The following is a 25930-nucleotide window of genomic DNA, read 5'->3' as shown; positions in this document are numbered from 1 at the left end:
GTGAAACCAGAGCTATTATTTTTGCTTCAATCTGAGAACGTGCCCAGTATTCTAGGTGGTAGATAAGGAGACATTTCAGCATTTCATGTGGAATTTCTTGATTTTTGAAGAAAATGATATTTTCTCTTGTATCTTCTTGGTCAGAGGTGAATAATTCTAAATAGTACTTTCTGCAGGACACACAGTACTCCTTTTTGCACATTCTGTAGTCTGTTAGGACATAACCTACTTGATCCATTTTCTCATAAATATAATAAATGTTCCATAGTTTACAAGAAGAAATATTGAAGCATCCAACAAGATGAGAAGGCAGAATATGAATTCCGATTTCTTAATGTTCAGCAGTTGATTTGGGTGAGATGTGGCTGCTTGTGGGCTAGAAGAGCACTGGAGTCCTTCTGATAAGAGCTGAGGGGTTTCAAGAGTCATATTGAACTCATGAGTGGTTATCATAACACAGAGACTGGGACGGTATTGGATTTTTCAGGTTAGAATTGAAACTAAACTGCTGAGTCTATATGATCATTAAAATTCCCAAGGTGCTTTTTGCAAGATTATGAGTTGTTCGGTATCTTCCTGGCCAAATGAGTAATTGCTCTGTCATTTGGCCCCTGCAATTTCACTTGTACAAGGTCACTGCATCCACCCCTTGAACTGTACTGTCACATTAAGAGAGAATGGCCTCTTGAGGGAGATGGGGCAATCTCTTTAATTAACAAACTCATAAATTTATCACCCCCCCCCCCCCCCCCCGCTTTGAGAAAAGACATAGCAGTTATTTGGTTTCTATAATTTTTTTTCCTTTCCTCTTTTAAATCACTGGGTTTTTTTTTTTTGTTTGTTTGTTTGTTTGTTTTTTAAGATTTTATTTATTTATTTGAGAGAGAGACAGTGAGAGAGAGCATGAGCAAGGGGAAGGTCAGAGAGAGAAGCAGACTCCCCATGGAGCTGGGAGCCCGATGCGGGACTTGATCCCGGGATTCCGGGATCCTGACCTGAGCTGAAGGCAGTTGTCCAACCAACTGAGCCCCTCAGGCATCCCAAATCACTGGTTTTTGATTTAGGCTTTTATGCAGGAGAAATCATATTGCTGTCTTATGTTTTTCCCTATGGAGATTATATATGTATGTATAAACACACATATATGTCTTGAAATACTAGGAAATGTCTAGACTGTTTGTTTAATTGTCTGGGGGTAAATGGGATGTCCCCTATTCTGTTATTCTTTATTTTCTTTGAAGATTTTATTTATTTATTTATTTGTTTATGTATTTATTTATGACACAGAGAGAGAGAGAGAGAAGGAGCAGGGGAGAGGTGGAGGGAAAGGCAGACAACCGCCCCATCCCCCCAAGCAGCAGAGAGCCCAACACAGGGCTGATCCCAGGATCCCTGGATCATGACCTGAGCCAAAGGCAGACACTTAACCGACTGAGCCACCCAGGTGCCCTTCCTTTATTCTTTCAACAAATATTTACTGAGCATTCATTAGGTATGCAACAGAATACTAGACACAGAGGATACATCATTGAACAGAATGTACAAAACCTCTGCCCTTGTTGAGTTTCTCTGTTCTATTGAGGAGAAGATGACAAACAGCATGCGTAAAGTGCTGGTACGATAGACCGGGATCAGTGCTGTGTATAAGGAGACCGGGAGTGTGTGAGGTTAGAGAATATTGTTGTAGTTTAATGTAAGTCCCAGGTGGGATCCACTGAGGTGAATTAATTAATTAGAGATGGTTCGTATCTTTATTGCTTTGGAGGTGGAGGGTGGGTGCTTGCGAGCTCTTGGTGCGGTGGGCCCATCCCATACCTCTTCACCATCCAGACCTCTGGCTGCGCGGGATGGCGCAAATCCGGGCCGTCCTTGGGCTTGCGGATCATGTGCCTGATGCTGCCGGGGGTGGCCAGGGCCTTCTTGTTGATGGCGGTCCGCAGGGGGAAGGGGGTTATGGAGAAGGTCCGCGGCGGGCTTCCTGATAGCACTGCATGTCGGCCGTGGGCCTCTGGCGCCATCACCGCAGTCTTGCGGTGAATCAGGCCATGGTAGCCGAAGGAGCTTGGAACCCTCTGGTCACAGGCCTTGGTGCTATATGTATGCCTGCTTGTTCCTCTTGATTTGGAAGCTGGAGCAGTTCCGCACGGCCATCCATTGCAGGTGGGTGGATGGGGCAACAGCTCCTCTCGCTGTGGCACCCCGAGTTAGAAAAAGCCATAGAGCTGAGCAGATGGAGGAGACAGTCTTCTAGGCCTAGCCAATACGAGCAGCAAGGCCCTCAGAGAAAGTGTGTCCCTGGAAAGATTGGCAACAGCTGGGTAGCTGGAGTGAGAAGAGCAGAGAAGTGATGTGTTTTACAGGGATGATTATTTCTGCTTGCTTGGGGTTGGTCTCTGGAGAGAAAAGCCATCATGGTGGCTTAGACCAGCATGAAGTAGGTAAGTGGTCAGATTCTGGATATATTCTGCTGTTAGAGCTGTTAGAATTGCTGGCGGACTGGACATCATAAATCATGAATGGATTGTAAGGGGCAAGCACGAAACTCTCACCTGTAGGTCCAGACAGGCATCTTGGTCTTTGATCTGTTATTTGTGTCTTAAAAGTCTTCAGGCTACTGTTAACTGTACTAAGGAGGCACCAGTGATATGCATTGATTGTGACAGAGATGTATGTGAGTTTAAGATCAATAAAAGAGAAGGAAGCAAATGTTGTATTGATTTGGAACAATATTACCAACTGCTTAGTTAAGTGGAAGAATGGCTTTTTTTTTTTTTTTTTTTTAAACAAAGACAGGTTATACTACAAGAAGAAATTTTACTTAATGGTAAATATTGTTAATACTTATTAAATGCTTACTCTACGCCAGACATGCATTAATGTATGCTTTACATACATTAATTCCTTTAATCCTCACAAAAAGCCTATAAGGGCAATTACTGGTATTATTCCCAGCCTAAGGAGAATGTAAGCCATTTGGCCAAGGTCAAGTGGCTGATCAGGGGCTCCAACAAAGGCTGTCTGGTTCCAGGGTGCATGCCCTTAATCATTACATTATACTGCTTCCAATAGCTGCTTTAATTTGTTAGAACTACAACTCTAATTTGGTTAGATGCTAGGCAGGCTTGCTGAGCTTATAGTCCCTTCTTAAATGTAGAGAAGTCACTGAGGGCTATAAAGACCCTGGAATTTTTGTCTTGCCAGCGCCATATTTATTTTAAGGGAAAGTCTGTGTGTTTGGGCTAAAAAGAATCCATAGAGGAAGAAAAGGCAGAATGTGAAAATATTACTTATCGAATTCTGGAACTGAGTTTAAATCCTGGTTTACCTACTTGTTAGTTAACCGTATCTTCACTTAGTCACTCAACGTTTCTGAGCACTGAAGTCTCCAATTTGTAGAATTTTGGAACAAAGAGCGGCCTCACAGAGTAACAATAATGAAACTCCTAGCAAAATGTTTGATCTACTTAATAAATTTTACTTTCTTCACCTATGTGTCCCATCAGCTGGGCTGAAAATGCACATAGGTGTTTCTAAAAATAACATCGGATAGGACGAAAAAAAGAAATAGGCTTAAGTGTAGGGAGGCTAGCAAAATAATACGATGCGGCTCCACAAGAGAGCGATAAAGAAATAATCCACCTGCATTGACTTAGATCAGTGTTTGTCAGACTTGAATGTTCGTTTGAATCTTCCGGGATCTCGTGGAAATACAGATTCTGCTTCCATCGGTTTGGGGTGGGGGCCAGAGAGTGTGTGTTTCTGACACACTCATGTGATGCTGATGCTGCTAGTCTGTTGATCACACGTGGTCCAGCAAGATTTATCAAAACAGATTTACGACGCACGCTGGGAAGCTGAAGTGACTAACATTCGATATGAGACAGTTTTTCTGCACTTCTCAGGGATGAAGTGAGCTGTGTCCTAAGGGGTGTTTCGGTCTCTGCTGATCTGTACTACGGATACATCCAGACATCCCGAGGTTGAGACAGACTTGCTTTTTTTCTTACCCATTGGTGCCAATTAACCTTAAATAGCAGTGGGTAGAGCATTTAAACATTGGTTAGAAAGGTTCCTTGGGGAAGTGATTGAGTTTCTCTGGACTGTGAGACCACTTAGCACAGACGTTTTAGAGGAAATTCACTCACTGAAAAGATCATCAGATTCAACAACTGCTAATGTGCACTTTAGCCTTGCGATGAGTTTTTATGTCAAACGCTTAGAGTGATAATCTGAGATCTATATGGTGTGTGTCTAACCCATGCTACTAAGTGGAAATATCGGAATTTCCTGAGACCTGAAAGGAAACAGTTCACTGTATTCAGTCATGTTCATTTGTTTGTTCTGTAATCATTACATTGTAATTATTCACACACACAGGCATACCAGGTGTTGTGTACCTGCATTCTGCTGTTCCTTTAATTTATTTTTACCAGCATTTTTTTGGACATGAAATGGTCATGGTAATTTGTGCACTTACTGTTTCCCAAAAGTTTTCAAACTTTTGTCTTCCAAGGTACTAAGAAGTGTCAACACAGAGGGCATTGTTATCGACTATAAATGCATTCTTCTCTATTCCTCAGCTTTCAAACAGCTGTAATGTTACTAGAAAAAAAAGTGCCTATTTATGGAAATGTGTTTTCTCTGCTCCTGCTGAAACTTAAGGGCTTATTTTAAAGTATTTCTAGAGATGCCACCTGTTAAAGGATAGTGATCTTATGCTTTGTAGATATTTTTATCGTGAAAGAAGATAAGCTAGAAAAATAAAGTGCATTCGATGTTGGGAAGTGTCACAGACTTTTTGAATCCTGTTTGCATTGAGCCGGTGGACCCTCCTATTCTGGATGGCCTTCAGGAGTGCCTGTGAGCACAAAGGAATGGCATGTATTTATACTTGTGTAAATAAGATCCTGTATACTTTCCACTGAGAACATGCAGGCAGCCCTTTTATGGTCAACAAGGGGTTTCCCCTCTGGCCTTTAGGCGGACCACAAGGCTAGGTGCTCAAGTGTATATTTTTGATATCATACAGAAGAATGATTTCACAGCTGGCTCCCTTTCATATAGTGTTAGAAATGATTTTGTTATACTTGCCTTTATCCATTAATAAGTCATCCAGGAACGTATGAAGGGTTTTATATAAAAAGTACAAGTCTTTTTTGTTTTTTTGTTTTTAAGTTAACCTCTGTTTCTGTTCAATTTTTAGTTTTCTTTAGGGTATATATGGTATCTTCTTTTATCACTTAAGCAGCTTCGAAATTTGTCTTTGATGAAGAGTTTCATGCCTTCACATATCCAAAAAATTATTAACCAATCTGAAAGTTGAAAGAAGGGTAATGGGTGAGTAGTTTTAGAAAACATCATTGAGGGGCACCTGGGTGGCTCAGTCAACTAAGCATCTGCTGCTTGATTTTGGATTTTGGATCAGGTCATGATCTCAGAGTCATGAAATCGAGCCCCATGTGGATCTTTGCACTGAGCATGGAGCTTATGATTCTCTCCCTCTGCCTCTCCTCTGTTCCTGCAGGTACACACATTTTCTCAAAAAGAATTTGAAAAAATGAAAACAAAAACAAAACACAAAAAAACAAAAAACTTTTAAAAAAGTAAATTAAAAAAAATCGTTGAGCAAACACATATTGGACATTATGTTTTGTTTTTAAAGATTTTATTTTTAAGTAATCTCCACATCCAACATGTAGCTCAAGCTCAGGACCTCAACGTTAAGAGTTGAACACCCCTCTGACTGAAGCAACCGGGTTCCCCGTTTTGTTTTGATTTGACATTATTTTTTAATAGCAAATAAAATTAACATGGAGCATAATTACATTTTCAAAATGATTAACTCTAGAAAATGGTAGAGCTCATGATAAGCTGTCCTCTTTTCCTTAGCACAGTATTCCTGTGAAAGATTGGTTATCCAGCTTTCAGTCCAAGATTTTCTCTAGCACGACAGAGTAGAGTCTGTTGAGAGGCATTGATTTTTCATGGCTTTTGGCCCTCATCCATTTTCTTATTTGTAAGAGAACAACTTCATTTTTAGTCATTTTCTAGAAGTTGTTTAACTACTTAGAAAACGTTTTGAGCAGCACTATTTATAAACTCGTCTTTCACTGATGTCAAAGACCTCTGTCCATCCCTTCAGATCCTGGCTCATTAATCCTTACATTAGTATAGCCCTCCTTGTTAATTCACTATTCAGTATTCCTTGCGAACCAACCCTGTGTTAGGCCCTTTGTCCTCAGTCTTCTTGGTCTCAAGATCCTTTTATACTTGTGAAGACAACTGAAGATGCCAAAGAGCTTTTGTTTATGTGGTTATATTTATTAGTACTTCTATTAGAAATTAAAACTGAGGAAGTATAAATGTATTTATTCATTTAGAAATAACAAATTCATTTAGGAGTAGCAGTGATAAACATACTAACATTAACATGATTTATGAAGAAAATAATTATGTTTTCCAGAGTAAAAACAATTAGTAAGAAGAATGGCATTGTTTCACATTTTTTTGAAAATCTTTTTAGTGTCTGCCTTGTTGGAAGAGAGATGAATTATCATATCTGCTTCTGTGCTTACTTGACTGTGATGTCACATATTAAGTAATCTCAGTAAAACTTAACAGCATACTTATGGGAAAATAGCTTTGATCTCACAGACCCCCATAAAGGTCTTGTGGACAGACTCCCAGAGGTTTCTAGAGCACACTTTGAGAACCTCCTGTCTGGGGTGTAGACCAGGGTACAAAGAGATACCTGTTCTGGCTTTTGTGGGCCTGGAGTTTATTCTCATAGTACTGAGCACTTTTCCGTCTTAATTAGAACTTTTAGCTCTTTTAATGCAGTGGGGTCTCCAAAAGGCAGAGATTCTTTGTTTCTGTTTTTCCCTCAGTGGTTTATTTTTCTTGTTTACAGTGTTAAATATTTGTTGAATGGCTAAAATCAGCTGTTCATAACGTTGAATATGTTTTTTCATCCTACATTTAGAGCATTCATTTTGCTAGCATAGACATGATGTGATTCCAAAATCTTAAGGAAGACCAGCTTAAGTCTCCCTGGATTAAGTGCGTACTTTTTGAACTTGTTCAGGGTTCCTGGGAATATATACTGAAGTACTTACTTAGGATGGAAAGGCTATCTTCACACTCGAAAATAATTGATTTGATGCAATAATAACATCGTTTCTACTGTAGTTCAGTGACTGCAAATCAGTAATTTGACTCTTTAAATGTGTATTTTTAGTTCTTTACATTGCTCTTTCCTCTGTGAAGTGACTATCTGAATTGTTAATTGTTCTTGTTATAACGAGGAAATGAGAAAATGCATGCATGTGATTATAAGTAGGGAACAGCGCTTCTCGAAAGTTCTCTTGCAGAGCAACTGCAGTTGTCTACCAGTTTCCAGTCAGCTGCTTTCTTTCCAGTAAGTCACTAACAGCTTTATACGTTGTAAACCTCAGCAGCAGTTCCATCTTTATTCTGTTTTCTGTCAACATGAAACTGGGATCAGTGTTAACAGTGCTATATCATACGGGTAATAGCTAAGAAGTGAAGTTTCTAGTGGAAAGGTCAGAGTTAGCAATCAAAATTATTCCATAATGAGTGCCTAAAATTAGTGTTTCTTAGAAGGACGTATTAGTTCCATTTCTTCTGAAGATACATTGATGTTCAACATATTTTTGAAAGGTATTTTATTTTAAAAGGCTCCAATTTAAATATATAATGATAACACATGTTCTTCCTATATTTCATTTGGCTCATAAGACAACTCTGAAGTGAACTCCTCATTGCCACGTAAATGAAAAACATCTTTTCTTATGTATGAGGTTTGTACAGACTCATCTTTTCAAGGCTTCTTTTATGAGCCTAATTTTGTTTTTTGGGTTTATGAAAGAAGATCCAGTAAGTGAGAATAAGACCTTGCTGATTAGAGGGTTTTTCTTTCATGTAGGGTTGAGCTTGCTTGTTATTTCTTGTTTCTATATATGACTCATTGAGTTACTTCTCTAGTGAATTCACATTGTTCATAATGTCATGATATTACAAGTTTATGCACATGTTGTTTATTGTGTAATGTAAGTTAAGACAATATTTGGAACCAGAAAACAAATGTAACTTTAAGTGGTGATGTAGTAACCACAGTGGAGGTTGAGTAGTGTGTGTGACTTGGTGTATCTTTGAGTCTAAATGATATATAAATGATATATAAATTAAATATCAAATGATCTTTAATTAATTATGTAGGCCTAGACTTTATTCATCCAAAGCCTGAAAGGAAGGCTTTGGGTAAATTTGTGGGCAGTACCTAATAACAAATCCCAGATCCTGAAGGGTGTATTTTGTATTTGTTTTGATATTTACTTAAAAGAAAATGTAATATTTGGGGGCATCTAGGTGGCTCAATTACTTAAGTGTCTGACTTTGGCCTGGGTCATGGTCCTGGAGTCCTGGGACTGAGCCCCACATCTGACTCCCTGTTCAGCAGAAAGCCTGCTTCCCCCTCTCACTTTGCCTGCTGCTCCCCATGCTTGTGAGCTCTCTCACTCTCTGTCAAATAAATAAATATTAAAAGAAAAAAGAAAGAAAATCTAGTATTTGATAGTAATGCAGTCATTACCTCAAATCAAATTTGATTTCAACATTTAAAACCCATTATATCTATTCTAGTGTCTAGAATATTTTTCTAAGCAGCAAAAAGTATCATCAAATAAACTATAGCTATGTTAATAGTTTACTTATGTCATCTATAATTTCCAGATTTTTTTCTTTTGAATAAAACTGTCTAAAATTTATTTGCAATAACTGCTTTTAATACTTTGTTACAGTGTTTATAACTTTTCTACCTATTCCTATTTATGCATTTCAAATTATTTTTTACAAAAATGTGATCTCACATGTATGTTATTTTTCTAATTGAGGTATAGTTGACACACAATGTTACATGTGTTTCACACATACAACATAGTGATTTGGCAAGTTTATAGGTTATGCTGTGTTAGCCACAGTGTAGCTACCATCTGTCACTATACAACACTATTATAATACCCTTGACTGTATTCCCTCTACCTTTGATTGCTGTAACTTGCTCGTTCTGTAAGTGGAAATCTGTATCTCCCACTGCCCTTCACCCATATTGCCAGTCTCCCCCTATTTCCCTTCCCCCTAGTCACCATAGGTTTGTTCTCTATATTTATGGGTCTGTTTCTGCTTTTTGTTTATTTATTTATTTTTTAGATTCCACATTTATGTGAAATCATATGATATTTGTCTTTCTCTGACTTATTTCACTTAGGACAATACCCTCTAGGTATACCTATCTTGTCACAAATGGCAAGACCTCATCTTTTTTATGGCTGAGTTATACTCCATGGTATGTATATGTGCTTACATATACATATACCACGTCTTCTTTCTTTATCTGTCAATGGGCACTTCTGACAATATCCAAAATACATAAAGAACTTGTATAACTTTACAGCAAAAAAATTATAATCCAGTTAAATATGGGCAGAGGACCTGAATGGACATTTTTCCAAAGAACATACAGATGGCCAACAGACACATGAAAAGAGGCTCAACCTCATTAATCATTAGGGAAATGCAAATCAGAACCACTGTGAGATACCACCTTTTACCTGTCAGAATGACTGCAATCAAAAAGGCAAGAAATTGGCAAGGATATGGAGAAAAAGGAACTCTTGTGCTCTGTTGGTGGGAATGTACATCCACTGTGAAAAGCAGTATGGAGATATCTCAAAAAATTAAGAATAGAAATACCATTTGACCTGGTAAATCCACTACTGGCTGTTTACCTAAAGAAATAAAAACACTAATAATATATTATAAAATATTAGTTAACACCCTTATGTTTATTGCAACATTATTTACAATAGCCAAGATGGGGAAGCATATCCATATCTACCATCCACATGTCCATTAACAGATGAAAGGATATGTTATTTTTTAACCTGCGTTTTTCACTCTACATAATATGTCCTTTGTATAAATACTTGCTTGTCATTACCAGTGATTCTTAAAATCTTTTGTGTTATAACATTAATATTCTACAGAAATCTGTAGAACGTCTTTCTTTCCCCCATAGGAATGCATATAGAAGTTTTTATATAAAGTTGTGGGGATCTCAAGATCATAAATCTCTGATTAAGAAACAGTGATCATACCATTCTTAACTACTTCATAGGTTTCCTACCAGTGAAATCTGGTTTAAGAGGTGCCATATTGCTGGACTTTAAGATTATTTTAAACTTGACTTTTTTTTTTAAATTTGACTTTTATACACTACTATACAATGAATACTTCGGTTAGTCTTTAGATAGATATTTTTTCTATTTATTTCATTCGAATGACTTCCTAGAAAGTTGAATTACTGAATCAAAATTTTGCTTTTCTCAATATGTTCATATTTATTACCTTATTGCTTTGAAAGAGTTATAAAAATGTCTTTTCATAAGAACTATGTAAGAGTGCCATTTTACTTTGGTATAATGCCTTTAATTTTTGCCAACCTGATATGCAAATATAATATATTAATTTATAATTAATAAACATAGTGTATTAATTTTAATTAGAGAATTAAAGTTTAGAAGCATTTTCAGGTCCTGGTTTTGTTACCACGTAGTGAATTGTAAAATTCCTTCATTCTAGTCTTCTCAAAAGAAGGAATTCATTTGAGAGAGTCGGTAGAGAGTTAAAGCGAAAAAATGTTTTATTTAGCAAAGCGAGATTACACTCCAGAGAAGCAGGAGGAGGCTGGCCCTGGGGTGGGTATCATCTCGCTGAATTTGGCATTGTTTTTTGTTTTTTTATTCTAATGGAGACCTGCTTTGTCTCCTTCTTCCCATTTTGTCTTTATTAAATCACCCTTTGGAGGTGCCCTGGTTTCCTCCCCTCCGAACTTTTATACAGGTTCCTGTTTGCCACCTTCCCATGAGTGCCTCGAGGACACCCAGGGTGGGAGCGGGGAAGGGCAAAACCACAATGCAGATGATGTTATGTTGTTATAACAGATTTGGGGTTACTAGCCAACAGGGTTTCCCTGAGGTGCACACGCTCCAAAGTTGAGCATGTCCTTGCAACCTGTATCTTTTGCTTACCCAGTTGTGCTAAACCACAAAAGGGAGTGGTGTAAGAGGTTCAGGTGGTCTCTGGACAGAGACTGGGTGGTCTCTGGCAATTTCCCATCTGCAATCCTCCTTTCTCTCCTGCTCATGTCCACATAACTGCCTGCTCTAGCAGCTTTATGGCTCTTATATTCCTTCATTATTCTCTAGAACGTTGCCTTAAGCGACTTTTTTTTTTTTCTCCAACAGGAATAAAATTGCTACAGAAAGAAATTTGACTTTCCAAAAATATTAGAGATTGTGGGGTTACAGAAAATTCAGAAGATTATTCAGAGATTTCGTATACGTTAAAAGGAATTTTGCCCACCACCTTTCAATAGGTGATTGTGCCTTTTTATTTGAAACTCTATAGGTGATTTCTTGGATTCTTCTCTTTAGGTTTTATTGTAGTGATAGGCGGAAGAAATAGCTCATATTGGGTTTGCGACGGTAAGACGGTAGCTCTTTGTTCAGCTCCATACAGAAGCTTAGGCATACTAGTTCTTGATAAACAAGAATCAAAAGCTTTAAGTGATGATGTCTCTAAGTATTGCATCTTTGAGCCTCCTCTTTTACTGTAACCTTTTCTTGGGAAATATCCTTCCACGATCGTGGCTTCAATAACCGTGTATTTATTGCTAGTTTTCAGATCTGTATTTCCTGTGTACACCTTGCTTTTGTCATTCAGACCCAAATATCTAAATGACTGCTGGTCATAGCTCCTTGGATATTTCCTTAATACCTCAATTTCAGTGTATTCAAAAGTGCTCTTAACTCCCATACTTACTTCTTCTTAAAAGTTACATCGTATAGAAGTGTCTTAGTCCATCTGTGCTTCTGTAACAAGCACCACAGCCCAGGTAGCTTACACGAACATTCATTTCTTCCAGTTCTGGAGGCTGTGAAGTGCAAGATCAAGCGCGTGCAAAGTTCTGTATCTGGTGAGGGTCTGCATCTTCCCACCAAAACCACACATGGCAGAAGGACACAGGAACTCTCATAGGGCATGAATACTGTCTGTCTCTAAGGGCCCACCTCCTGATAAAATCACATTGGAGGTTAGCTTTCAGTATATGAATTTTGGGGGAAACGAACATTCAGTCTGTAACAAAGGGAATAATAACACTTTTCACCAGATTGTTTAAATTGGAAATCTGAATTCCTCATTGCCGTCTCTATCCTTATTTTTAAATGCTTTCCAAGATCTCATTTCTTCTTCCTAGCTATGCCTTAAGTATTGCTTTCCATTACCTCTGCTGCAGCTTGCATTTTAGACATCACAGTCTCATTGGTCTCTAATTTGCCATTCTCTTTCCATTCATGTAGTTTATTCTGTGCTGCTTCTACGCTGCTGTCAGAAAAATCCATCTCTTAAAATTCCTCTTCATTGGGCAGGGGTAGGGGTGGGGGTGGATGGGGGGGGTCCCTTCCCTTCCTCTGTGCCAACCTCGGTTTTTTAAGAAACCAAGAAATAATTCAGAACCAAACTCTCAAGTAAGCAAGAGCTTACTAGCAGTTAAAGGGAAAGTACACTTTCAAGATGGGGGAGTGGGCATGCCCGGTGGCCTTGGCAACTGCACTAGGATTAGGGATGTCTTTTGTTTTTATGTTTGCATAAGTTTGGGGTCATAGATAGGGCAGGGAATGCTCCTCAGTCTTCTGCTGAGGTTGTCTCCAGTCATCTAAGGGACTCCTCCAATTAGTGGAAGGGGAAGTTTTTGGCCCTGGATGGTGCTTGTCAGAACTGTCATGGCATCCATCCCCCATGTGTGTATGTGTGTGTGTGCATATGCGTGTGTGTGTGTGTGTGTAAACCACAATGTAAATATATTCTAATGTAACTATAGGTTACTGTAGAGCAGCAGTTATAGGGAAGGGCCCATGCATGCTCCCCAGGGTTTTTTCCAGCCATTTGTGTTCTAGGGGTGGTTGGCAGTTTCTTGATTTTTATCTTTTTAATGGTCAGAAAGTCCCATTCCCTGCTCATATCTAACTATTCTATCACTTCCAACACCTCCCCTTTGTTTTTTGATAAAATCCAAGTCTCTTAGCATGACTTTCAGAGCTTTTAATCTAGTCTTTCAGAGTCTACCACCTTCAGCCCCTCCTTTTACCTCATGGTCTTTCCACGTGAAACAAACTGCAGACTTGAAACATCATGCCTTCTCACAGCTCTGCATGTGCTATGCTGTCTTTCTGGTAAACCCTTTGTCATTGCGATGGCTTTAATTCTGGCCTGTGGTTCTGCATTGCCCTGTCCATGAAGCCTTCCCGAGATCTTTTATGCTGTGTTATGTGCCTCTCCTTCCTTCCATGAATCTTGGCTGCATGTTCATTCAGGTTAAATTTTGGTGTGTAACCATCCATCTTTTTTATTGTATGTATTTACATTTCTATTTTCACAAAAATGGAATAATATGGCACATGCCCTTTATAATATGATTGTTTCTCTAAGTAATAAAATACCGTGGATATTAAATACAAGTCAAGAACATTATTTTCTTCTTGTGATGCTCCTATTCCTTTTAATTCCTATTCTGCAATTTCTTCTTTCCTTGATTGCTCCTGAAGACAATAGCAGAGGTTCTTTTTTGCTTTTTTAAAAGATTTTATTTATTTATTTGGCAGACAGAGATCACAAGTAGGCAGAGAGGCAGGCAGAGAGAGAGAGAGGGAGGGAGCCCCATGTGGGGCTCGATCCCAGGACCCTGTGATCATGACCTGAGCTAAAGGCAGAGGCCTCAACCCACTGAGCCACCCAGGTGCCCCTCTTTTTTTTTTTTTTTTTTTTTTTAGATTTTATTCGTCTATTTGTGAGAGAGCGAGAGAGAAAGAGAGCACGAGCAGGGAGAGGGAGAGGCAAGCTCCCTGCTGAGCAAGGAGTCTCACGTTGGACTCGAGCCCAGGATTCTGGGATCATGACCCAAGCCAAAGGTGGACACTCAACTGACTGAGCCACGTAGGTGTCCTGAACAAAGGTTCTTTTCATTTGATAGGTTTTATTTTTGTTAACAAAAATTTCATAATTAAAATTATTATGATAATATATAAACTGAGCCCAGACTGGTTTGTTGAAGTGCTAAATGAAGTTCAGCAAGGCCACTGAATTTATCATATACCCTCTTCAGACTGCAACTTTCTAAACCTGCTTTTGGATCAAAAATATCCTTTTACCTCTCTCGTCTTCCATGACTGATAAGGCATATAACAAAAAGAACTGAAATCCCAGCACTAACCAGAGTAATAGCTTTGCTAAAGTTTGGGCCATCATGCAATAATTGTCAAATACAGAGCCACAGGCAGTTGTTTTTGAGGACAGGGCTTGAACCTGATAACAAAATGGAGTTATCATTTCCATAACTGGGTCTCTAAGGCCTAAACTGTTTTAGCGATCAAGTCGGAATGGTGGGCCTTTCAAAGGGGTTTGGAAGGAGAAACAGATTGAAATTTAATGATGAAGAAACTTTAAAAGTAACAATATACCCATACATGTTAACCTAAATAACATGATTTTATTTAAAAAAAACCAAAAAAACAAAAAAAAACCAACAACATGTTTTTCTAAGAACTTTATTGATAATGGTGGAATTGTTTTACATTTATTTATTTTTTTCTTAGTTATTTTAGAGAGAGAGAGAATGAGACCATGACCTGAGCTGAAATCAAGAGTCAGTTACAAAATCGACTAAGCCACCCAGGCACCCCGTTTTATACTTTTGCAAATTTCCTTAGTGTCTCATATAATGGAAGAGAGCTGAATGTTCATTTATTTCTTAAGATTTTATTCCTTTCTTTATTTGAGGGGGTGGAGTGGGAAGAGCAGAGGGGGAGGGACAAGCAGACTCCTCACTGACCACAGAGCCTGATGTGGGGCTCGATCTCCCTACCCTGAGATCATGACCTGAGCTGAAACCAAGAGTCAGACACTTAACCAGCTGAGCCACCGAGGTGTCCTGCTGGATTTCTATTTCTGCTTCTGCATTCAGTCTGTTGCCATCTCATGGACCTGTTGGAAGGGCCTTGGGACCACCAAGGGGTCCCTGAATCATACTGGGAGTGTCATTAAGAACAGGTGTTTGGAAGAGGACTAGAAAGTAAATGCACTCTAGGACTTAAGTGACACAGGGAGTAGAGGAAATAAAGGACTCAACCTTTCTCTCCTTTTGTCCTTTGAACTTCAACCAGAGCCTCCTGTTGACCAAACCCAGCTAGATGCTGGAGGGCAAGAGAGCCTGATCTGGTAGACTGTCAAGGTCAGCGCCCTGAGGTCACAGAAGGAGGCATAGAAGGAGTCAGAGAAGTGTGCAGAATGATGAAGTGAACAATGGACACATTCTCTGCCTTTCTTTGTTTATTATACCAAAGGATGGAATAAAGAACAAAAAGCTGAGAGCTGGCACTGGTAGATCAAGGAGAAAAGGTGGAAGCTGGTTTTGTTGTTGTTGTTTTGGACACAGCAAGCACAGTAAGTCATTTGTTGGACCAGTTAAGAGTATTAGCTCCTATGAGCATGTGGTGATTAAAATGAAAACGCAAAAACCCCCACAACAAAACAGAGTATTATTAGTTACTTCCCCTCTCTTGGTAAGCAGTGACTCAGGGTCGGGGGATGGAGGTTGTGGGAAGAGAAGGACCTGAAGTGTGGTGGAAATTGCCTTTCAGAGGTTCTCCTGTCTCCAAGCTGTGTCTTATTCTTGAGATGCAGTCAAGGCTTGAAGTTCAAATACTCAAGGGAAACAGTTCACATCCTGGACAAGCTAAAGACTGATACTTCTGAAACTCAGACTTTGGAGATGATAGGTAGGCATTTATGGATGTATCAGACTGTGATAGGAAGTCATATAGTTAACAGAAAAGCTGGGCATTTTTGGCATTAGTTAACTCCAGCCAAAAAAAAAAAGAGTGGTTAAGCTATATTTTAATATTAATCTCCAGTGACCCCATGTTTATGTTTTTTGCATAACAGGAAAAGAAAAGGTACTGATTTGTAATTACATCTGGCTGATCATATTTCTATTCTAATGATTGTGAGCTTGCATTTTAAAGTTTTACCAAATGAGTGCCTGGCATGTGAATTTCTTTAAGAGCAGAGACTTGTGTTTTTTAATTGTGTGTTGCCATTGTTTAACATAAATCCAACATACACAGTCTTACTACTCATGATAGTTACCTTCTATGAAGTCATTACAAACATGGGATTCGTGAATTAGTAAATACTGCACCATTGCTACTAGGGCAAATACAGGAGGATCAGGTTTCTTTGAACTGTTAATCCCATTTTTATCAACTGATAAATAGATTAGCTTGTGTGTATTTCTGTTTAGGGACACCGTATTTAATGTATATTGTTGAGTCATTAACGCGGAATTCACCACCAAAAGCGCTGTAACTCATGCCTGAATGAAGCTTATCTAACAAGGCACATTATATTCTTTTTGTGCTTGGGAACATTAGACAGCACTTCAGGGTATGTTTGGGGCCTTTTAAACAGTGAAATCACCAACAGAAGAGACAAAAATGCAAAAAACCTGGCACTAAGTGCACAGCGGAAAGGACCCCTTTTTTACAGTGGCGAGAGCTGAAACAATTAGGCAGAGCGTTCTCTTGTTCGACGTAAGCTGGCAATGAGTGCCTTGAACGACTCCAAGTTTTTACAGCTCTGCATGTGCCCTTGTCCACGAATGACCACAAAAGTGCTGCTTATTGATTTGGGGTTACAAATGACTTTTAGCCACTAGGCAAACTAGCAAATATGGAATCCATGCAAAATAAGAATCTACTACAGTGGGTTTTAATCTTTTATAAAATACATGAATGCTGCTGTTGTATGAGAAGGCTACAGGACTAATATCTAGTGATGCGGACTATGGGCCAGAAGTTCATTTCTTCTGTCATTTAGGTCTTCAAGCAAACTCATGAGTTAGCAAACCTTCTTGCGCAGGTGAGGCAGGTTGGACTCAAGAGAAGTTATGGAACTTTCCCAGGGTCATACTGTAGGATATGAAGTGGCAGGCCTGACTAAGTCTACCAAGTGATGATTATGATCAAATATTAACTCGTTCCACACTTTCTTCTTCACCCTTTGAGTGCAAATACAGTGTGCCATTTCTGGGTTCACTCCCTTTAACGGGATAAAGTAAATATTATGCTTGCCTGGATACCTGAAAGCTAAACCTAAGTGCATTCATTTATAATTTTTTTAAATGTTGCCCTTCGAAATGTAAATTGCAGGAAAATGTGAAGTCCGATTTAACACAGTTTGACTCCTGCTCAAAACAGACTCTTTGGCATATTAAAAGCTCCTAATAATAGATTAAATTAGCATTACATTATTAAGTAAATATACCCTCTCATTTCTCTTATTTATACATTTTCTAAAACCTTGAGCTATTTCTAAACCAAATTATATACTGTATTTTTCATGACCAGGTGTTACAAGTGCTTTTTAAACGTTGCCGTAATATACTTTCTATGACGAATATATGGACCAATTTTCAGGGGAAAGAACGTTTAAAAAAAAAATCAAAACCCAACTGTATTACCTGAGAGTTTTGTGTTCAGCAGATATAGTAAAAAAAAAAAAAATTCCTATAAATGTAATATTTAAAAAAACTACGAAGATATGTTTCACTGCTAAGTATAAACCATAATTCTGAATAAACTTCTCCACTTCAGTTTAAGGGGATAGTTAGCATAGTGAATGTCTGGGTGGTTCAAGATTTCATGGGAGTGGAACAGTCTAGGGAGTAAGGGCCAGGAAGCAGGGAAGGTGTGATGTGCTTCAAGATTACCTTGGGACATTTTTCTTGGATAGCAATGAAAAAGAATCACTACTGACCCTCCTCCGCCAGAGCCAGCCTGCCCCTGTGATTGTCAGGTGTCCTACGGCATATGCACTAACCGAAGAGGTTGATGTGATCAGAGGCAACTTCAGCCTTCATGAATCTCTGCCTGGAACTTAAGGGTTCCTTTCACTGGAAATCTAATACTCTTTGTGCTGTAGCTTAGAAGCACCCTTAACAATCTTTTTATGGTCATTGTGAGGTTATCTTTTCAGAAGCCCTACATTTGTCTTGGGAAGATAATCTAAAAATGTTTTAACAACAGGAAATATTTGCCATCTTATCCAGAATACAAAACAGTTCACATGTACTGGGGACCTGAGTCATACATCTCGTTTCAAGTTCTAAAGGTCAGAATTCTGAGGCAGTCACATCCTTTATGTTCACAGTTCTTGTCAATTTTGTCTATTCGGAACAACTTCGTTGCATTCCACACTTAGCAGCCCCTTCCCCATAGGTAACAGAGAAAGAAAGTTAAAATACAGTTAAGAGATTATTGGGCAGGGAAATTAGAAGCAGTAATAAGGCAATGAGTGGAAAGAAGTGAGGCTGAATTTCATGTGTAATAAAAATATCAACCCAGATTCTTAACTGTAGTCTTTGTTACAAGGAGTCTCAACTTTATAATGAGATTTCGCCTTTGTTTACAATTCTATGACTATTGTGGTAATGTCTTATTTACATAAAGTTTCTTTTAAGGAAGATGTAAGCAATTTTTTTGGTACATTGTTTCCCCCCTCCCCCCACCCCATCTAGTAATAGGATTTCCTATTCTACAAATCCTTCATTAATCGAGCTCGAATATTGTAGAGCCGCTTCATTCATCCACTTTAGATATCTTAAGTTCAGCTCTTCAGAAATCCTGTCAGTTCCCCCAATTTGATGATTCTGCCACAATTTTGTCTTCTCAGTGCCTGAAACTCTTTTTCCCTTTGTCTGCCAAAAAATGTCATACAGCTGTAGGGGTAAGCTATATGGAATATTTTTAGTTAAAAATGCTTTTGCACCAGATTCTTTCTTAAAATGAAATTTTTCTTCAAGTCCTCTTTTAAGACATATGTACATCCAGTATATGTTAAGTTGGCCAGTATTCACACAGAGGCTTAAACTGGTGAGGTAAAAAATTCTAGTGGGCTTTCGGGAGGTTGGAAACGTGAGTCTAATGACAAATGAATTCATTTAGTAACCAAGTTCATTTAGTTTCAACCTAAAATCAAATGACAACCCATTTCGTGTTCTAGCATCTGGCATGTTACCATCTGTGAACCCAGAGTTTTTTTCAACATTTCTACTTGTGTGGGCCTTCCGAACAGTGCTGTGCACTTCTCAGGACACTGCAAGTTCAGTCCTGTCAACACAGATAGCTTAAAAGAGTCCTTGGAAAGTAGGAGAGGTCGCTTGATGTGAAATCAAGTTCTTAAAAATGTTACCAACCATTCCTAATATCTCTAAGTCACTGCAGGATAAATAACCAGGGGATATTTTCTATTCTGCTTTGCATAAAGGATGAGCACTAGCTCCCCCTCATCTCTCTCTTTCTTTCTTTCTTTCTTTCTTTCTTTCTTTCTTTTTTAAGCTGACCTAAGTTAACCTTTATTGAACAGTAAATCATTCATTGTAGGAGGGGAGGAGGGGGAAGAGGAAAAATTGTGTCCCTTTGGATAATTCTTTTGTATTTTAAAGCTTTCCAGAAGGCTGGAAGAATCAGAATTATATGTGCAGATGTCATGAGGCAAAATCAGTTTTTTTTTTTTTTTAAACTGGAGAGCAGTTCTACTTCCAATGAAAAATTGATTTTTATTTACTATAAAATTATTTTTATAAACTTTTCCCCCCTTTATTTACATTTTCTTCTTTCTGCTCCCTCAACTGGGATCTTACCTAGATGGCTTGAGACATAGAATGTATAATATTTTCATACTTTCTAAGTTTTGAACAATGATAAATTTCCTTCGGTAGTACACAGATATTTATGTGTTAGATTAGGGTATTATTTACATGGTATTTTTATTTTTATTCAGTCACTTTACAGAGGCTGGGCTGACTTATATGTTTTAGCTCCTTTGGGTTGCCATTTTGCACATTTTTTTTGAACTAAGATTTTCCAGATTTTGAGGGTCTATAATGCTGTCTGTACAGGAGAGTCACTGCTTTCTTATCTGTTTTTTCTAGGTGATACTCCTAAATTTCTCCTCATGGATTCGTTTATTGCAATTGCTTCTACTCATTCTGTATTTTGGATAGAGTTCCTGCACGTTTTTGCGTTTATCATTTCTTTGCCTTGTTGTGTTTTCATCTTCTTTTGTTTAGCTCTCTTGTACACGTAATCATGCATTGTTAGGATGACAGTCCTCTCGAGAACCTCCATAGAGATAAACACTTGGTTCATCAGTAGTTATAAAGTTTATTCTTATGACGAGCAAATGATTTTGAAAAAGGGGAATGCGTTGTGAGTAGTGTTTTTCAGAAAGTCCTTTATGGTTAAATTATGTTTTTTAGGAGCTGGGTATGAAAAAGTCTTTAAAGGCCACCATAAAAGGATGTTTCTCATAGTCTATTTAAGGAATGATGAAAAAGAAACCGAACTGATGGGTTTAAAATGAAGGTTATCTAATGTGATTCTTGTTCTTGGGATTGTGGATTCAAGCCCCATGTTGGGCATAGAAGTTAGTTTTAAAAAAATGAATGTGGAGCACCTGGGTGGCTCAGTGGGTTAAGCCTCTGCCTTCGGCTCAGGTCATGATCCCAGGTCCTGGGATCAAGCCCCGCATCGGGCTCTCTGCTAAGCAGGGAGCCTGCTTCACCCTCTCTCTCTGCCTGCTTCGCTGCCTACTTGTGATCTCCGTCTCCCAAATAAATAAATAAAATCTTAAAAAAAAAATGAATGCTATGTGAAGGAATGAGTTTAGAGCATGCAACTGGGTGAACTATCTCTTTGCAGCCTGTGACTTTGCCCATCCCTTCCACTGGCCATTTGTGGCTCAGTTGTCCTTCTCACCAGCATGTTCCCTGGTTCTATTTACTCTTCTTTTTGTTTCATTAATTATTTTTATTAACATATAATGTATTATTTGCCCTGGGGCACAGGTCTGTGAATCGTCAGGCTTACACACTTCACGGTATTCACCATATCACATACCCTCCCCAAAGTCTCTAACCCCACCCCCCTCTCCATGCCCCACCTCCCCTGCCCCAGCACCCCTGTTTACTCTTAGGAGCCTGTATTTCATCTCCTCCTTATTGAGCCCTGGTCTTTTTCTTTTCCTTTATACTGACTAGTTTATAATGTATGAGTTTTCAGCTTTTAAAAGTCAAGCTGGATAGTGGAAAGGGTGCTATGAAATGATTAAATAAGGAAAAAGATAACCAGAATGGACGGTAGAAGTGAGAAGTGAATTTCTAAGTGCAAAATGATTGTTCATGGTACAATGGAAAACAGCATTCTATAAAATTGAAATGAAATGCAGTTATGACTTTTACAATTTTTTTTTAAAGATTTTATGTATCCATTGGACAGACAGGAGTAGTAGACACAAGTAGGCAGAGAGGCATACAGAGAGAGAGGAAGGGAAGCAGGCTCCCCACTGAGCAGAGAGCCCGACGCGGGGCTCGATCCCAGGACCCTGGGATCATGACCTGAGCCCAAGGCAGAGGCTTTAACCCACTGAGCCACCCAGGCACCCCACATTTTTTTTTTTCTTAAACCCAACCTAATATATGTTTGGTATCATGGAAAGTGAATTATTTTCTTATATGGAATACTTTAGTGAAGTATTTCATAAATTTGGTATTCTAGAAATACTTACCACCTATCCCATTCATGTATTTTACCATCTAGCAAATTGAACTATTTAACGAACTCCAGAATTATCCTCCCTCCAATGTCTCATCTCTGTGGTTTTGTTCTTTAAATCTCTTACTCTTGAAATACATTTATTTCTGAAGTGTTTACAGAGCAAGTCCTACAAATCTGAAAAGGCCTTAAGCCTCTGCTTAAATGTTATTTTCCATTCAAAACCTTTTATGATTTTGCCAGGTGGAAATAATCTTTCTCCTAAGTTTCCATGGTTCTTTCTCTGTATCTCTCTCAGAACAATTACCACAGTTAGTCTTTAATCTGTAAGGATTTGTAGACCCTGAGTCTCTAAAAATGAGGATTAATATATGGTATATTTTTAATTCTTGCAGTTCTCAGTGTGAGGCCCTAAGTGTATTTTTAAATTCAATAAATATTGAATGAATGAATGAAAGAGTGATTTGGTTGTGACTACTGAGGTATATTTTACTGTGATACAATAAAAGGTTATTGACAGATATGTTATTTGCAGTGTAAAAGCCGTTTTGGGGGCCCAATTCTTCTTTATGTATATTACTGCCCTTAAGCTAATCTCTTGCCTTCTAGTGCTGTATATATGTAGATGATTTCCTTATATCTGTCTCTGGTTCTGATGTGTCTCTGATTCCAAACTTGTGTATTCATCTATCTGCAGATATCTGCTAGGATTCTTAATATTAATCTAGCTAAAGGAAACTTCTTTTTCTCACAAATATACTTCCTACCTAGTTATCTTCCTCGTTGGTCAGAAGGACCACTGCCTCTACCATATATACACACACTCACTAATGAGGAAAGTATGAAGGATTTTTTTTTTAAGATTTTATTTATTTGAGAGAGAGGGAGAGGGAGCACGAGCTGGGCGAGAGGCAGAGGGAGAAGCTGACTCTCCGCTGAGCCGGGAACCTGACGGGGGCTCGATCCCAAGACTTTGGGATCATGACCTGAGCCGAAGGCAGACTCTTAACTGACTGAGCCACCCAGGCGGGGTCAGTAGGTGAGCTTTCTTCATTCACATCTACTGTCGCTGCGGCGGTGTCCTGCATTCCTCGTGTCCCCTCCCGATCCCACTCTTCATTTGTCCCAGTGTCATCTTTTACAGATGTAGGTAAGAGCCTGCCAAACCCATTCTTCCCACTTTTGTCTTCCCAGCGTGATTAAGTCCAGGAATTTTATTGTGGCTTCAGAGCCCTCAGTAATCTGGCCTTTATCTGCTTTTGTGACCTGGTTTTCCCTGTGTCCCTCTTTGTACCATACATCCTATCCAGCTGAGCCTCCCTAAGTACGCTGAGCTTAATCTTGTTCTAGGAATTTCTTCTGACAAAACCTTTTACCCCAGATGCTTCTTTCCATTTAGATTCCAGCATCTACGCCGCATCTGCCACTGGGCTTATGTTCACTGGTCCCAAAGTTGACCCAGTGGGATTAACCGAAGTTGCTTACAGTGTTAAGCAACCGAAGTTGCTTAGCTGTCCTGGTACGGAGCCCTGTAATGGCTACTTAATCTCCGAGTCTCAGTCCCCACTTCCTACTGATGTTTCTCCAGTCTTCCCAACCGAACTTTTTGCACCTAAATCCTTTCCCAAGGTCTACTTCTGGGGGAGTCAGAACTCAGACACTTCTGTGATCACCACAGACTCGCCGTGTCTCTGTCATGTGCCACCATTTTAATACTCTTCATAGCTCATATCACCATATCACTATTTGGTGGTATTTTTCTTGTTACTTTAGATAAGGTTTATTTACAATTTTTTCCTTCCTGCTGGAGTTTAAGAACTTGCAGTTTTGTTGTTGTTATTGCTTTATACAACTGTGTGTATGATAGGGGCAGTGGTCCCTTTTACTAAGAGAAAGATGATCAGGGGAGAAGTAGATTATTGGAAAAAATAAAGAGCTTGTTTAGTTATGTTAAAGTGAAGGTGTCTGTCAGACATCTGTAGATACATATGGAAGTTTGGAACAGGGGCGTCTTGGTAGCTCAGCTGGTTACGTGTCAACACTTGGTTTCTGCTTAGGTCAGGATCTCAGGATCCTGGGATTGAGCCACGTGTCAGGCTCCGTGCTCACAGGGTAGCCTGCTTTAGGATTTCTCTCCCTTTCCCTCTGCCCTACTCTCTCTTTCTCTCATTTACTCATAAATAAATAAATCTTAAAAAAAAAAAAAAAAAAGAGTTGGGCATCAGAGAGTGATCAGAACTAGTTATATACCCACTTCAGTGTACCTAGCCAGTAAGAGAATGACTGCTATACCACAGGTCTCAGTAAATGACTGGTGAAGACGTGGGTACTGATTTTTACACCAAAAGAAGGGTCCCGAATTCAGGAGTGCAAACTGGGTTCAGACTGTTCAGCGAGTCGTGAATAGATACTTGACTGCACGCTAATGAAGTCTCAACCTTTTATAAGGACCAGCTTTGCAGAGAGGAAAGAAAAAATGACTATTCATTTGGCCAACGTTTATTCAGTAGCTGTTCAAGGCATGTAAGGCTAGGCTGCTTGGCTGGGGTGGAGTATTAACGGATCCTTGAAAGAATAATATTTCGAGCGCTGTAACTAGGCGTGGGGGTTGCAGCATTTCTCTTTAGGAATAAGCATCAGCATTTCCCCACTGCACATCTTTTCTTTCATTTTCCCTGCCCCACTGCCCAGCTGTCAGTGTGCCCCATCGGTTCTCCAGCACCCCTCCCCCCCCATCCAGCTTTCCTGCTTTTCTGTCCTGAATCTTTCTCTGGACCGTGCAGTGCAGAATCGCAAGAAATTATCTTTTTCTCAGCTCTTTGTCCTCTGTTTCTTGCATAAATGAGGAATAAATATTTGCTGACTGATTAGATGTTATGTCTGTTGGAGTGTGGGTTTGTGTCACATTGTCCTTTTTCAAGAACTAATAAGTTATTTAATAAGTTATTTTAAAAGAATGAGTAGTGATTGTTGGTCTTTCTAATGACATTGAATGACATTCAGAAAAAGATCTTTGCCTTTTTATTTCTTTTAAAATGATGGCTTGAAGAAAATGGCTTTTGAGTTTTTTTGAAACTACTTCTTTGTTTACTTACAAATTAATGGCTTTCTGTAGCATTTCCCTTTAGTGCTGGTAATTAAAAGTATTTAAAAATAATTAGTAACCACATCCAGTCCTGTGTTTCAAAGTCTCTTCACTGGGTAAAATTGGATAGTGTGGTTATTTTCTTTTTATTGTTTTTGAGCTAATTTTCTTAGCTGTTTTTGTTTTTGTTTTTGTTTTTTAAGGCTCACAGAGCATTGAGTTTGTTTCATAAATTTAAAATAGTCCTCATTTAGTTCTAGCTGGTATATAACTATTTCTAACCTTTTTTAATGGTACACTGTAATTGTGGCAGAATGTGAGCTACAGATAGGTATAATGAATAATTACATTTTTTTTATGAGTATATGTTAATTTTCCCCATAAACTTACACTTTCTGTAAGGAAGAAATCAATTACTCTGTAATTCTTTTAGTCTCATGACTTATTTCTAAAAAAACAAAATGCACGTATTTTGCGACGTTTTATTCATTTACCCATTTTGATAGAGAGAGAGAGAGAAAGCCTAGGCACAAGCCAGCGGGTGGTTGGGGAAGGATAGAGACAGAGGGAGAGAGTTCTAAGCAGATGATTCACTGAGTGCAATGTCTGACAGTGTGCGGGGAGGGCTTGATCTCAGGACCCTGAGATCATGACCTTGAGATCATGACCTGAGGCAAAATCAAGAGTTGGGTGCTTAACTGACTGAGTCACCCATGCACCCCAATGATGGGACATTTTGAACAAAGATTTTACAAAGCCAAAAAGATAGTAAGTAGTCTCTGGAATTTTATGATTGGAATTTTCATTACTACAACCTGTAATCCATTCTTAGGTGCTTTTTTATGTAAAAACCTAGGAAATTTAGAGCTCCATTTGGTATTTCATCATTGGTAAATGCCATTCTTCAGGACTAACTTTAACGTAAACCATTATTAAAAAAAATACAATGGGTAGGCCTTGCTATTGGAGACATTTTCAATTGTACTTTTATACGTTTATTGTGTACATTATTTGTTACTTTCGTCAAACATAACTGGCATGGGTTAGTATGATCTTTCTGTACTTATTTTCTTATGAGTACCATCTGATTATAACT

At 38.8% G+C, this 25930-nt stretch overlaps 1 protein-coding gene and 1 pseudogene across 4 annotated transcripts in view; one reads left to right on the top strand and one right to left on the bottom strand.

The window, feature by feature from the left end:
• PDGFC (platelet derived growth factor C) overlaps positions 1 to 25930 on the top strand; it is a 201348-nt gene that overhangs the window by 26426 nt on the left and 148992 nt on the right. The window lies entirely within an intron of this gene.
• Positions 1752 to 4011, bottom strand: LOC131818702 (large ribosomal subunit protein eL28-like; annotated as a pseudogene).

The sequence above is a fragment of the Mustela lutreola genome, chromosome 1, assembly GCF_030435805.1.
Source record: "Mustela lutreola isolate mMusLut2 chromosome 1, mMusLut2.pri, whole genome shotgun sequence".
NCBI lineage: Eukaryota > Metazoa > Chordata > Mammalia > Carnivora > Mustelidae > Mustela > Mustela lutreola.
The sequence above is the reverse complement of the archived record's forward strand: the minus strand, read 5'-3'. Positions and strand labels throughout refer to the sequence as shown.